The sequence below is a fragment of the Rhinolophus sinicus genome, linkage group LG11 (assembly GCF_036562045.2).
Source record: "Rhinolophus sinicus isolate RSC01 linkage group LG11, ASM3656204v1, whole genome shotgun sequence".
Lineage (NCBI taxonomy): Eukaryota > Metazoa > Chordata > Mammalia > Chiroptera > Rhinolophidae > Rhinolophus > Rhinolophus sinicus.
In genome coordinates, this window is record NC_133760.1 from 48,525,912 (window position 1) to 48,541,071 (window position 15,160).

General features: G+C 53.9%; 1 protein-coding gene across 1 annotated transcript in view; it reads left to right on the top strand.

Moving 5' to 3' along the window:
* Nucleotides 1-15,160, top strand: part of ZNF536 (zinc finger protein 536) — a 382,760-nt gene that overhangs the window by 163,278 nt on the left and 204,322 nt on the right.

Genomic DNA, 15,160 nt, shown 5'->3' on the forward strand with positions numbered 1-15,160 from the left:
AAAATGGCTGCCAAAGCTCCAGCCGTCACTGGAGAGTGTCTGAGGCATCTGTAGCTCCCTGACAAGCCCCAGCCCTCACTCTCAGTGGCTAGAATCAGGTCATGTGCTGCGCCGTGAACCTATCACCGAGGCCAGTGGGAGTGGTACTCTGCCTGGCTCAGTTAACCCCACAGTCAGGGTCTGGAGGTCCGCTGCCTCCCACCCCAACCCCGGGGCTGAGGAGGCAGAGAGGGAACCCCGTGCAGGGACTGAGATAGGCGTGGATGGAGGGACGATGTGTGCCCAAGCCAGTGCCGGCAGGAAAACCCCATGACTGCACAGGAAGTCCCCAATCCCAGTGAAAGTCCGAGCAGGGGTGGTGTTCTTGGGGAGCCCCTTCCCAGCAGGGGTTGTATTGAGCCCCAGGCTCCCCTCCCAGCAGAGTCGTGCTGGGGGCTGGTCACACACCCCAGTGGGGTGAGGCTGTGGGAGCCTCCCCAGAGGTGGTACCTTGGTGGTGAGGTCTTTGTAACACTCGAGGGAACTACAAACAGGTAGCGCTTGGCTTCCACAGGCCTGTGTGTTACAAAACACTCTGGCCATTAAAAACCTGCTACTGACTTTAATGGCAATGAAATATGTGCTGTTTATGAGTAATTAGCCACTTCTGGAAAAGAGCTCTGTTCCTTTAAATTTATGGGGTGCCTTGATTTATGCATTTCATGGGGGGATGTCATGTTACATCACATCAACCTGAGGTAATTTGATGCAAATCAAGCACGTGAGCGGGTGAACGGAGACCTTCTCTCCTGCCTCCTGAAGCGCGTTCCTGCATGAGGGGCACCGGCCCTGCTTCGTCTTGGCTCTTCTCGCTCGCTTCCTCAGGACACACTTGGGGGAGCCTTCAGTCCTGCATGGCCTCCCTGCAGCCTCCCACCACTGCAGGGGCTCCCGGAGGACTTCTGTCCCCGAGGGTGGCAGAGACTGGCTTCCGGCTCGCGCTGGTCCTGGGCTCTGCAGAGGGTGGCGCAGGCCAGCAGGCTGATGGCTTCCTCATCTCAGGGACCCCGGGCTTGGTCAGTGCACACAGGACACAATATGATCAAGAGTCAAATTTTATATGATCTGATCAGAGAAGGAATTAGGAGAAACAGAGACTGGTGGGCTTGGGGTCCAGCACGGAGGGGAGAGGGGAAGAGGGGGTAATATTGTTGGAATCTTTTTGTGACAGCTAGCCCCCCTTTAGCTGCTTAGCATGGAGAGGCAAGAACATTCCAGAACTTGTTGGTCGGACTGTCCATCTCTTTGTACATTGTTTCTTGCTTCATCCAGCCAACTAACATTTACTTAGCACTGACTACATTTCTTGAGTGCTTAAGAGGTAACCAATGGAAACAAAACACACACACAGATCTACTAACTTGTATGTAACTTCAGCTGGGTCACCTGTCTTCTGGCCTCAGTTTACCCATCTATAAAGTGGGCACATCAGACTAGGTGACTCCAACTACGTGACCTGGGAGGTTTCTCCAGCTTTGCCACCCTCAGTACCACAGTCTGCATAGAGAGGACCATGTATACATCTCATTCACAGGTGGAGAAGTGTCCCCAGGTTGTCGGGGGGCAGGTGGAGGAGAGTGGTGGGAAGTGGGATTGATGGGCTGCGGGGGCCATTTGGTGGAAGCCTTTGGCATGAATTGTTAGTTGTGCCCAGAAAGAACAGTGGCTGTGATCTTTGCCTGTTGTACTTACATGATGGTCCCCCTTTGGGACAAGGGAGGGCAAGCAGACACAGGCTGGCCACCTGCTTGGGGACAGCACCCCTCCGTAAACAGGGCCCATCACTTGGGCCCAGCACACAGCCTGCTGCCCAGCAGACTGGCATCCTTGGCAGGACTATGGATGTTTTTTAATAGGTTTCTCTGGGTAAAGCAGAAAGTGGAGGCTTTGTCTTCTAGCACCAGGGCCTTTTCCTGTGAAAGCACTTTCTAGAATGCTCTCCTGGCTTCCTTGAAACAGCAGTCAGTGGGTCCCAGGTCGTAGCTGTGGGGACCTGACTTTGGAAGGAAGCTGTGGTTGGAACAAGGCCACCTAACCCCCTCCCACGTCCCAGGGTGGGTGTGCCATGATACTACGGAGGACATTCAGGTACCGTGCAGTCTTTAATGTAAGGGTTTTAAATGGAACCTTGCTATTGTTTCAATCTGAGTCTTTTTGCTTTCTAATTAGGAGTGACATTTTTGTGGTCATTAGCCAAATTTCTTCTCTTCTGTGAATTTCCTGTTCGCATACCTTTTGTCCAGACTTCAGATGGGGGTGTACAGCTTTTCCACATTAACTGCAAATGCTTTAAAATAAAAAAAGGTGAGGTGATTAACCTCTTGACTACCCCATGGGGCTTGGGAGGTGGGACCTCGGGGAGGCTTTCGAAAGCTGATGGACCAGGACGGGGAGTGGTGACGCACAGCGGGTCACTGTCGTCGCAGAAGAGAAGAGGGGGCAGCAGAAACCTTTGCAGATTGCCCACTCGGTGCCAGGCGTGGCTTCCAGCACCCCACACGTGTGTGTCCGTTCAGTCCTCCCAGCGACCTTGGTATTGCCCCCACATCACAGATGCGTAACTGAGGACATGTCCCCTGGAGCTCACGGGCCTTCCATTCTTCTGGAATAAGACACAGTTCACCTTCTGGTGGTGGCAGCCATCTTTTCATTTGTCATAGGGTCCCGGAACAGAGCCTGCCCTGGGAGCCCGGGGGGTAACAGTAGCCCCGGCGGTGGACCAGTCACTTCTAGATGGTGGGCACAGCTGTGCCCATAGTGCCTGCTCCCCAGGCCTGGGAGCTGGAGAGTGCCCGGGGCTTCTGGGAAGTCTCCCTTAGGAAATACCTGCTGCCCCCTGACCTGAGGGTGGGAGGCGCTGGTGTGACGATCGTGACGATAAAGCACAGCCTGTCCAGGTAGGGGGACCACCCGCTGGCTGCTGGCATTCCCTCCCTTATAAGAAGAGGGATACTAACTGCTTCATGGTAACTCATCCCATGTTCAGCATCAGGGATGCCGGGCTGCAGCCGTTCGCCGTGACTCGAACTACATGACCTGGGAGGTTTCTCCAGCTTTGCCACCCTCAGTACCACAGTCTGCATAGAGAGGACCATGTATACATCTCATTCACAGGTGGAGAAGTGTCCCCAGGTTGTCGGGGGGCAGGTGGAGGAGAGTGGTGGGAAGTGGGATTGATGGGCTGCGGGGGCCATTGTGATGGTTCGGGCTCGGGGCCTGGCTGGGAGCTCCCGCCATGTCAGGTGGGTCATGCAGGCGTAAATCGGGGCAGGAGGACACTGAGGCATGAGGCAGTGGCCAGCCTGGCCGGTCACCTCGGTGTGCAGACGGGCAGCTGTGACTCAGAGCAGGGCTGGGCCCCGGAGGTACAGGTGTGGTTCCAGGGATGCAGGAGCTAACAGGCAGGAGCCAGGCCACATGCTGTAGGTACAGGCAGGGCGCCCTTGTCCGGGATGCCTCGCCACATGGCAGGCAGGTGCCCGCTGGCAGAGCAGGCCAGCACCCCGCCCTACGGAGGGGCCATTCATTGTACAGGCGCTCCTGAGGCCTGGCGTGGGGGCGCTGTTCCGGGCGCAGGGGAGGGGGCCTTCTGTCCTGCTCTGTGGGCCCCCATGTACCTGACTATGGCGGGATTTTGGGAAGACAGGAGGGAGGCGTGGGCCCAGCTTCAGCGTGGAGCACCGGGGAAGGGCGTGGAGGGAGTGGCAGTGTCGTCCTGGCAGCAGATGCCCCCAGGCCTCCCCTGCTCCGGGCAGTCAGAGGCAGTGGAAAAACACAGGCATTGTCGGCACAGAGCTCCCAGTGCCCTGACCCGCCTGCGAGTGAATGGTGCCCAGAGGTGGTCACGCCTGTGGCTGCTGTTTCAGGTGAGTCCTGGGAGGGCAGATGTTTCTGATTTTGCTCTCTGTGGAGCCAGCCACTGTGCACACACAGATAGTCAGGAGTGAGTGAATGAATGAATGAGTGAATGAATGTTTGCATGCGCAAGTGTGAGTATACTGAAGGAAGCAGGGGAGTCCAAAGGAGAGGGGTTTCTAAAGGGAAGGTTGAGGGCCTTGGAACCCCTTCATCCAGAATTTGTCATGTGCAAAGCACTGGGCTTTGGTCAGAGATGGGGGGTCCCTTGAGGTCCCGGACAAGGGTGTTGGGCCATGAGACAGGGACCCAGATAGCCCACTATGACGTGGACAGGGATTAGCTCCTTCTGGGGAGGAGGAGGGTGGGCGATGGGGCAGAGCTGCGTGGACGGGGTGGTGTTTGAGCTAAGTCTCTGTGGCGCACACTTGTCAGAGAGCAGGTGCCCTGGTGGCCCAGGCGTGGCCTGTGGGCCGAGTCCTCTTGCCCTGGGTGTCCCCTTCCTCCCCGAGATGGACGCTGTGTACCAGGCCTGGCACATTTGTTCTTTGGTCTGTCTGGTCCTTTATTCATTACTTTCCTCATTCAGTCATTCACTCATTCGCTGCTCCTTTGTTCATTCATTCAGCAAATGTTGACTGAGTGCATCCTCTGCCTGGCTCCATGGCAGTGCTGGGGACACCCCAGTGAGGCCGATGGTCATGGTCCCACCTCACGGAGCTTCTGGACAAGTACACAGCCCAGCCTGGCCCAGTGTGAAGCCACTGTGCGGGAAGGGGACAGACAGGAGGCAACACAGTCTGGCCTGGGGTTTGGTGGTGCATGTACTCTGTCATCAGCTAACAGGGCACAGGGAGCAGGGAGGCCTGCAGAAGAGAGAGTGAAACACACAGGAGGGCACCGAGTCCCCCCATGGGCGCCCTGAGAGAGGGGTCCTCTCTCCAGGTACTGACAGGTTTACACAAGTGACCGGAGGACGCTCCCTCCTCAGGCACGTCAGTGGAGAGTCTGTCTTTGTCCCCTTTCCTTCCTGGTCAAGTTGGAAATTGCTTCTGTCCCTGGAGTCCATCTGCACGTGGCGGTGACATCAGTGGCTGGGACAGCGGCTCCCAGCTGCCCTGCATCTGTAAACGGGGCCTGGCTGCGGCGGTGTTCCTGCCACTCTGGTCGGGGGCTCATGGGCCAGTCTTCCCTCCTCTCCTGGGAGAGGCCCGTCTGCTTCAGCCTGGTGACCTGCACAGGAGCTGGAGATGCTGGACTGGGGACCCCTGTTGGCCTGAGCACAGTGGCTGCAGGCAGCAGAGTCCCTACTGTGCGCCTGGGCTTTTGCTCGCCAGTGAGTGAGTGTGTCCTTATGAGCTGATGTGTATCTGACCCTGTGTCTTCCACAGGTGCCCCTGTGAACGATCCTCCCTGTGCCGATGTCTGTGAATAGTTTAGGATCAGGCTCTCTCTTTGATCACTCTTCCTCCTAAATTATATTTAGTTTTGCACCAAATCCAATCTGAGACTTCTGTGAAATGAAAACAAACGTTTGACATGATATCATAGTCCAGAAATGCTCAGATGCAAACAGCTCTAGTCAGGGGTGAAAGGGTGCTGAGGTGGGGCTGGGCGCCTGACCCCTGGCCGCTGCTGTCCTCTGGGAGGAGGGGGCTGCAGGGGTTCTGTGGGGGCCGGGTTCCCCATTTTGTTCTAGGCCGGTGGCTGTGTGCTGAGGCTGAGCAGGGAGCCGACGCAGGTTAATAGGGATTAAACACCTAAGTTCCTGCCAGGACGAAGTCTGTTTAAAAAGGGAGAGAGAGCCAGCGCGAGAGAAATAATCAGTCTACTACATGACAACTGCTGGTATTTTTCTCGGTTTTGCGATAGCATTTTAGAGGTAGGTCATTCATTAAAAGCATATATGTACTGGGGGTGCCAAAAAATGTACACACATTTTAAGAGATGTTATCTATGCTCAAGCAGCAGGTCGCCGTAATCAGAAGTGTCTGGACGCTGATGGGAAACACTTTGAGCACCTCTTGTCATTGCAGACGTCAAACGTGACTTGTATTCATCTTTTGTTATCAGTATATATTGAGTATTACAATTTTAATAGTTTTTTCCTTTCTTAAAATGTGTATAAATTTTTTTGGCTCCCTCTGTAAATATAGCTTTTGTTGTTTTCTGTGATGGGGTGGACACAGTTCAGATAAATCAGTTACAGAGAACGAGGGGACCATTTCCTTCCCAAACCATCCCACCTGGGAGAAGTGGAAGCACCATTTCATGCCTGGATTCTGTGGGGGGCAGGGCTGGGCTGTTGCCCACCAAATGCTGTCCATTGTTGGGGTGCTCTGGCCACCACCCTCTTCTGCACTTGCCCGTCACTAGCTCCCAGGACCATCATGCCGACAGCCTGGTCCTCCGGGAGCTACAGGTGGGGCTTATACGATGGCCGCTGTCACCGAGCTCCAGCAGAGGCAGCTGCGTGAACGTGTCTGGGGGCTCTGGGGGCCGAGTGATCACCTCCAGCCTGGGGCAAACCCAGGAAGGTTTCCTGGAGTCAGTGACACAGGATGGAGCCTGGAGGATGGACGTGGGCGCACATGTGGAAGGCTGGGGGTGGACTGACTGCCGGGAGACTTGGGGATAGTCCTCCTGCCACTGTTTTGCTGTTACAGAGAGGAAAGGGGAGACCAGTACCGTGTTCCAAACTCCGGGTGCCTCTTCTCTCTCATGCAGGGGGCTCTCATAAGGGCTATGACTTCTATCTCCAACGTTGGGTCTGTGGTCCGGAGTTTATTTTCCCCTTTATTTTTCTCCATTGTCTCTGATCCACGTTAGGTGGAAAAGCGCTAATATGGCACAGCAGTGGTGTGAGGCATGCGAGGTGTGATCAAAAACTATGGTGAATGTTTAAATAGAATAATTTATTACAGCAAAAGACACATTGCCATTCACCCCCTCAAAATACTCCCCTTCCTTCAAACACACTTATCTCATCGTTCTTGCCACTTTCTGAAGCAGTTCTGGAAGTCCTCTTTCGTGAGTGTCTTTAGTTGTGCTGTTACAGCTGCCTCGATGTCCTGAATCATTTTGACTTTGGGGAAGAGCCAGAAGTCACATGGTGCCAAATCCGGTGAATAAGGTGGATGAGGACACACCATAATGTTTTTATTTAACAGAAATTACCATAAACCAGATGTCATATGTGACACGGAGCATTGTCATGATGGAGGATGATTTACCACACACTGTAAAACACACCTTCTCTCAACCGTAGCTCACACCTGACTGACTGCACTGAACAAGTTGAAACTTGTCACACACTGTGACTAAGGTTCAACATGCCACTTCCCATATTGAAGATCCCTGCCTTTCTGTTGGGTGGCACTCGGCAGCAGCATTCACCGTATTTTGTGATCATAATGGAAAGGCTCCATGCCACACATTGCTTCTGGTATACGGCAATTTCTGTCAAATAAAAACATCACGGCGTGTCCTCATCCACCTTATTCACCGGATCTGGCACCATGTGGCTTCTGGCTCTTCCCCCAAATTCAAAATGACCATGAAAGGTAAACGTTTTGAATCAATTCAGGACATCGAGGCAGCCATGACAGTGAAACTAAAGACACTCACGAAAGAGGACTTCCAGGACTGCTTCAGAAAGTGGCAGGAATGATGGGATAAGTGTGTTCTAAGTGAGGGGGAGTATTCTGAGGGGGATTAGTGGCAATGTGTAATTTTTATTTATTTATTTAAACATTCACCGTAGTTTTTGATCACACCTTGAGCATGTCAGGCTATGACACCAAGAAGCTTCTGGAGCCTATTTCACCCCAGATCTAAACTCCATGCTCCACGGATTGACATCTAAGTGTGTGCCTGGCCCACTGCTTCCCCCGTGTTGCCTCCTGTCCCGGAACGTTCCGTGCTTAGTCCTCGTTGTGCGCATGCCGAGCCCTCTGTGCCCCGCACGCTTCCTTTCCTGCCTGCCTAGAGGCGTCCTCAAGGCTGAGCCGAGGCAGGCCCCTTCCCAGGCCTGAAGCTCACTGGTGTTCCCGTCTCTCCCCAGAACGCCTGCCCCACTGCACATGCTGGTTCCTCCACTTCAGCACTTGACTCCCATTGGTTGTCTTTGTGGGTCCGTCTATCTCCCCGCCCCTGAGTCAGCTTTCAAAGGCGAGAATCTGGCCTTGTGTGTACATCTCTAGGTTGGCCCCACTCCCTGCCACACAGAGGCATCAGGACATGGTCTTGGCTGACACGAGCCCAGATGCACCAGTGAAGCTGGCCCGATTAGTGGTGGTGAAGCACGTTATGTGCTTCAGTTCTGTCTTTTACCTCTGGCGTTTCCTCCCCTCCCAGAGCCAGGTTCTTTCTGCACCCAGAATGCTCCGCTGACCACTGTGCTCGGCTCCTACATAGGCACAGCCTCTGCATGTAAGTCACGTTTCTCACCCACAATCCCATTCGCCTTCTCAAAAGCCCGTGATGTGTGTATGACAGCTACTATCAGCCCATTGTAGAGATAAAGAAACCGAGGCTCTGGCAGGTGCCCAAGGTCAGATAGACACACCAGTGGAAGGGCTGCCACTGGGTGTGTGTTTATGGATCACCACGTGTCCTCTTCCTGTTACCGTAGTCTAGTTGGGGAAATAGCCCATCTGACACAGTGTAGGTGAACATGAAACATTATATCAGCCCTCAGGGCTGTTAACAAAGCAAGATAATATAAGTACATTTTTGTGTGGCCCTCTCCCCCAGCCACTAAGGAACCAATTTGTCACCTGTCCAGCTCTACAGTGCCCCTCCCACACCCATGGCACCCATGCCAGCCCCTGGAGACGCTTTCTCTGGAATGTACTGCCTGTTTCCACTTCTCCTTGGCCGCCTTTGAGCTTGCCCAGGAGCTGTGGTTTCCTTTGTTTGCATACATTTCACAAATGAAGGAGCTGGCACCTGTCAGAACCCAGCCAGCAAGTCTGAACACGCCACGGGCATCCCCAGCCAGCCTGCTCACGGCGTGCCCGCTTGGGCTTCCTAGCTGTGTGGCCTGGTGGGACGCACGTTTTCTGTGCCTCCGCTTCCTAAGCTCGAGTATAGGGACAGTGGGGCAGCTGCCACAAGGCTCCATGAGGCAATGACTGACATCCCGGCACGGTTGGCACTGGGTGCTGTGAGGAAGAGGAGGACAGGCACTGATGACGACGGTGATGAAGATGACGGTGATGCCTGAGACGGAGAAGATGGGGACGACGGAGACAGGGAAGGAGGAGGGGGAGCAAGAGGAGATGATGACAGTTACTGTGTTTGTTTTTTCTTTTGAGAGCTTGCTCTCCCTGACACATCAGTGGGCTTCACAGCCACCCCCCACCCCGCTGGGTTGTTCTAATTCCATCCCCAGCACGTGTTTGCCTGGCTTTGCGAGGTGTGGGCAGACAGGGAGCCAGGATCTCAGACCTGAAGGCTCTCTACCCTACAAGGGGGCTGGGAGAGCCCTCTGGGGGGCTTCCTGGCCCAGCCGACATGCTCATTACCTACCTGCTTGCAGTTCTGGCCCACGGTTTCCCCCCAGACTCTGAAAGCCAACATGCTAGACAGACCCTTAGCCTTTGAGAAGTGGGAAGTCATCCAAAGTCTTCAAAGAGAGGATATTTTTTATTCCTTTTTCTTCTTCCAAGTCCTGCATCTCTCATCTCACCAACATGGAAGGTGCCTGGAGCTCCGCGGGACCAGGGGCGGAGCCAGCGGCTGAGTCCTGCTCACCATCACAGCAGCCAGGGCCGTGGCTTTGGCCATGACTCCGCCTGCTAGGGGAAATTTGGGGATTTGTGCATGCTCTCCAACTGGACTCTCCTGGTTACACAGTCGCAGTAGTCCGCTGCCTGGTTTGAATATTGTGCTTTTGTTAATTCAGCGAGGATTTAACCATTTCTGGCCTTGTCTCATAGCATCGTCTGCACATCAGTCAAAACCGTACAGGTCGTCCGTGCTCCCCTCCTGTTTATCTGTTAATCACCTGGCAGTACCCTGCCCACCTCAGTGATATCTGTGATGTAATTTGTCTGCATGCCCAAATGTCACCAGCATTGATTGTAAGAGATGAGAAAATGTACTTGCTCAGCATAGCAAGCTCTAGGCCAAAATGTAAAAGCATGAAATCTCTGGTTTATTTTTGTAATAATGTTTACAGCTGTTTAATGACCCTGAAAAGGTTCAGTAGTTGGTGTTCTGTACTTCAGAACAGGGCTGTATTATGCTTATAACAGCCTTAGTTAAACAGTTTGAGCTACAACAATTGGAAAAACAGTATTTAATAAGAAGCCATTGTATTCTATATGAAGCTGTCTTCATTACAGCTCACCTGAGTGTGAGAAAGCAAGGTGGGTTGTGGAGAAGGGCCAGGGGTCCTGTGTGCGCCCAGGAAGGGGGTCTGCCCACCGTGACGTGATTTTGGGTGAGGCCCACTTTGGAGCCCTTGTTATATCCCAGCCCCTCCCCTGGCCCAGCGAGGGGTGTTGTGGGGCTTCTGTGAGGTTCTAAAGCAACACCCTCATCCACGTTGATACAAAGGGGACGTTTACTTGTGCTTGGCTAGACAACATTTCATTTCAAAACTCCAGTTGAAATGGTTCTTTTGAAAATCATTTTATTTCCCAACTTTTCTTTGTCATGGTGTAAGGATAAAACTCTGACTGGCAAGATCTGTATTTTTTTGACTATTCATAAGATTACTCTTTCTTTTCTGTGCTAGCAAAATCAAACTTTTGTGTAAAATTTATTTAGACTCATAGCAGCTGGCATTTCTAGTTTCCTGATAGTTTTAAATTTCATTCTGAGTGAGAGATACAATTAGGTTCTCTATTGGAAGAGTTAAGTGAAAACTTTTGTCGTTGGCATCCCAGGAAACAGTCTTCAGGCAGAAGTGCAGCAGCAGAATATGCACCAGCACCATTCAGGGCGGCTGAAAGGCTCAGGCTTCCTGCAAGGATGGGATGGGGAGACAACACAGTTTGACAAGCTGAGCACCCAATGGTGGGTTTCACATGCTGAGAACACCCTCGCCAGGAAGTGTGAAACTGCGCAGCTCAGGAAGAAAGCCCCCGGCCCCAGGCGCTTTTGGGGAACCCCTGCCTGTGTTCACACGGTGGCGGCCGGGACTCAGGCCCAGCAGTGACAGTGGTGTTGGGGGTCAGTGGGGCCCCCCCACAACCCCCGGGCTCAGGAGAGCTCAGAGCTGGGAGGAATGTTGGGGTGGTCCCTGTCGGAGGGAAGGTGCCCCAGGTGTGACAGTTTGCAGTGGCCTCTGACTGTCCAGCTTTGGCGAGCACATCTGGCCGCCGTTCTAGTTCCGTGAATCCTGCACGTGTCAGTCAGCCAGGGATCCTGGGGCGTCTGCTCTGCTCTGGGCCGAGGCCGGAGCCGGAGGCCAGTGAGCTGTGCCTTGGGCAGTAGTTTCTTTACTGCTTTTCCTTGTGCTGAGGGCCTTCCTACCTGGGTGAGAGGGTAGATGAGTCACTGCGCACGTTACTCAGAAGGTCCTGGCTGCCCAGTGGGCTCATGGCTTCTCCATGCGGGTCTCTCAGCTGCTGGGTCACAGGTCCTGGGGTCCAGAGCCAGGGCGCGGGCGTGAGAAATGGGTTGTGCTCATGCCGTAGAGTGCTCCCTAGTCCTTACTAGTGACCGTGCGGGCAGTGCTGTGTGTCCATGTGGCTGTCCACTTTGCTTGGCCGGACACGGAGGCCCTGCCAGTGACACGGACAGGCATTCAGTATGGCCCATGAAGGAGCAGTGTGGTCCAGAGGGAACGCTTCCTCCCTGTGCTTACTCCCTGAGGGCTGGAGGGAAGGCGTTCGGACACCTATCTGAGTGGGGGGCCTGCAGGCGGCACCCGCCCCCCGCCCCCCAGGAGCTCTCAGGGCTGCAGTGGGGTCCGGTCCTAACAGTAGGCTAAATGATCCCTTAGCTTCCCGGTGTAGCGTTTATATAGGTTCTAGAGTGCTGCCAGTTAGGCCTCCGCCCTCCCCCAGCAGAGACCCCTCCATGTGCACACGTGTGTACACACACACAGCTGCAGTGGTTTCTCATTTCTCTCAACTCTGGATGCAGCCTCTTGGGAACCTTCCCATCTCTTCCCTTTATTGGTGGCCTTGCTCTTGCTGGCCCTTGGAGCCAGGGGCCCTTGAGGGCAGGTTCGCAGAAGGCCCCGGCAAATATTTACTGATCGACTGAGACAAGAGGTGGCTGGGTGAGGTGTCGGGGCTGGAGGAGTTAGGGCCGACCCAGGTTCTGTGAGTCCCAGGCCGGGCCGGGGCCCAGCTTGTCCTGCCTCGGCTGCCTTGGCCCAGGCACAGCACACCCGTCACCCCAAGCTCTTTCCAAGAACGCCCGCCTCCTTTCTTGCTGAGTCTGGTGGCCAGCACTGGGTAGGATGGCCCATCGAGCGCCTGTACCTTCTCGGGGAACTGTGGTGGCGGGTGTCACAGAGGAGTCTGAGGTGATGGTCTGCTGCGGCCCTGCCGCACAGCGGGGCTGGGCTCAGCCTTCGCCCCAGCTCACTGGAGGGTGGAGGCCGTGATCCCGCAGTGTCTCCCAGTGAACTGCCAGCTCTGCCGAAATGCCGGGTTCTCCTGTGGGTCTGGTGGTGCTGCTCAAGTTCTAACAGGAATAGTTGCTCTCTGTCGCCTAGTGCCCAGCAGCTGGGCCGTCAGTGGTGGCCCAGGCCTGGGCTGGTGATCACGGGCAGGTAGAGTGAAAGTGCTGACGGTGGGGGCAGGTCTCCCGTGGCCGTTTCAGGACCCCAGGTTCTGGGGGGTAGCCAGAGACCCTCCGACTCGGATGAATTCTGATTGTGGGTGTTCATAGACTTGAGCGAAGCCGAGTGTGGGGCCCATGAGGTTGGTGTGAGAGTGGCTCTGCCACGAGGCTGTGTTTCTAGTGTCCGTTCGTTCATTCACCCATTCAGTCAGCAAATTTTAAACCTACAACGAGCCAGCTCTGCCCCGGGCCCTGAGACTGTATCTGTGACCGAGGCAGACACGATCCTGCCCACATGGAAAAGAAGTGTGACTGTGGAAGGACCAAAACGAAAGTTTCCCTTGGTTGTAAGTACTATGAAGAAAAACGTAAGGGGATGTTTCAGAGAGCGGCTGGGGGCCTCAGCCTCAGACAAGGTGGGGACAGAGGGCCTTTGAGAAGGGGCTTTGGGAGCTGAGACCTGTGTGAGGAGGAGTAGCTGACTTGCCTTTGCACATTCCAGAACATTCTGTGTTCAGCAATGGCACCTGAAGACTTAAAGGGGTTCTTAAAAAGCTTTGTTGATTGAAAAATAAATTAATAATAAAAGAATTCCATACTCAAACCTAACTTGACAACTCCCCACATTCCTTATTTGACAAGTTGAGCTGTTAGTTGCCCAGCATGACTGGGGGAAGTGGATGGCCTGCACCTTGATGCCCCATCCAACCTGATTTGCAGTCTTGCTGGGTTGCACATTCAGCCTCCTCTCTCTCCTGCTGAATTGGCGTCAGCTCACCAGCAGCAACCTGAAAATAGCCCGTCTTCCTGGATTCATGTCTCTGAGCAGGCCAACTGGGCAGCCTTTGGAAGTGGGACAGCCATCTTGGCTTTGGACGACCCAAACTTCCCCAGAGCGGTTGGGTGGAGTTCTGATCCCTCCCAAGTGGCTTCACAGTCATGATCCGTATTTGCTCAGGAGAGGAGCCAGCACAGCTGGATGGGGCCTGAAGGGGGCGAAAGGGCTGCAGACACACCCTGGGGGCTGCTGGAGTCCCTGCCTGGCGCCCTCCAGGTGCCAGTTCTGTCCCGGTAACTTCTGCACCCTGGGCCTGCTCCTCCGTGCTGGCCAGTGGGTGCCATGAGTGCTGGGGCTGGCCAGTCTTGTCCACCAGCGTGTCTTCAAGTGCCAAGGACAGGGGCTGACACACAGTGGGAACTCAGGAAGTTTACTGAGTGAATACAAGAATCTTCGTGAGAAATTACTCCTTCCGACCAGTCTCCAAAATGGGTCTTTTCTTTTTTTTTAAATTGATTTGACTGCCACCAGAAATGAAAAGGAAAGATGGCGACTTGGAAGCCTTTTACTGCACGTGACCACGTGCCTGTGCGTGTGCCGTCATCCCTGTCATCAGTCACGGACACGGCCCTGCACCATGGTTGCAATTTCTCTCCCTCCTGGAAATAAACATCTGTGTCTTTTTCTTCCTCTTCCTTGCAAGGTGGACTCCTAGGCCCGTCCTCTTGCCCAGGAGGTCAGGCCTCCTGTTGGAGACCCTCCATGCCACGCAGTCTGCCTGGTGGGAAGCCCAGCAGACGGCAGCCCCTGCCAGGGCTAAAGGTGCCTCCTCCACAGTTGAGCTCTGTCCCCACAGGTCGCCCTGGGGAATTGCTTGGCCCAGGAATCCGTCCTGGCTGGGGTTAAGCGGTGCTCCTGGACCATCTGGCTGGCTAACACATCCAAACATTGGGATACGAAGATGATAGATGTTCAAAAACGGTTCCAGGGGCAGGAAGTGAAGCTGGGCTCCTTCGGGTAGACGACAGCTCTGGAAACAGGAGGGCCCAGGCATGGGTTCAGTGCCTTTCAGAGCTGAACTCCCCACGTGCTCTGATGTGGAAGGGCTATTCCCTTCGCCCTGGCCTGAACAATCTGGCTTTGCTGTTCTGTACAGGCTGGAGAGGGGACAGTGAGGATAGAGACAATTATACAGACCAGCTTTGAGTGTTAGTGTTTAACAAACAGCTTTGGGTTCTAATTTTCTGCAAAGCACATTCTGCAGGTACAATTTGTACTCATTACTGTATATTGGGAAAGTTATTAAAAACACTGAAACTTGGTGAGACTTCCTATGGCATCTTCCCTGGATTTTAATTGGTTTTTATCTAGTTCTTTAACAGATCTCCTCCAGCCCAGTCATGGCCCCAGCCTCAGGTATCAGGCCAGTTGAATGACAGGGAGAGCCCTTTCTGTGGCTAAGTCTGTACCCCCACCCGAATTTGAACAGTCTCAACAGTCCACTGGGATAATTTATACTTCTTTTGATGGGCACAGTTACCAAATGACAAAATAACTGTGTTTCGTAACATAAGGGTTAAATCTTAATCTCTAAGGTTTGCAAAGCCGCTACTTGCAGTCTCCTTAAAATTTAATATACCTCGTTAATGCTTCCTTGCAAACACTGAAGGATTTTTATGATTATAATCATGTGTTACAGCACCTAGTACTGTCTTAGCAGCATACTAATCAGCTTAATGA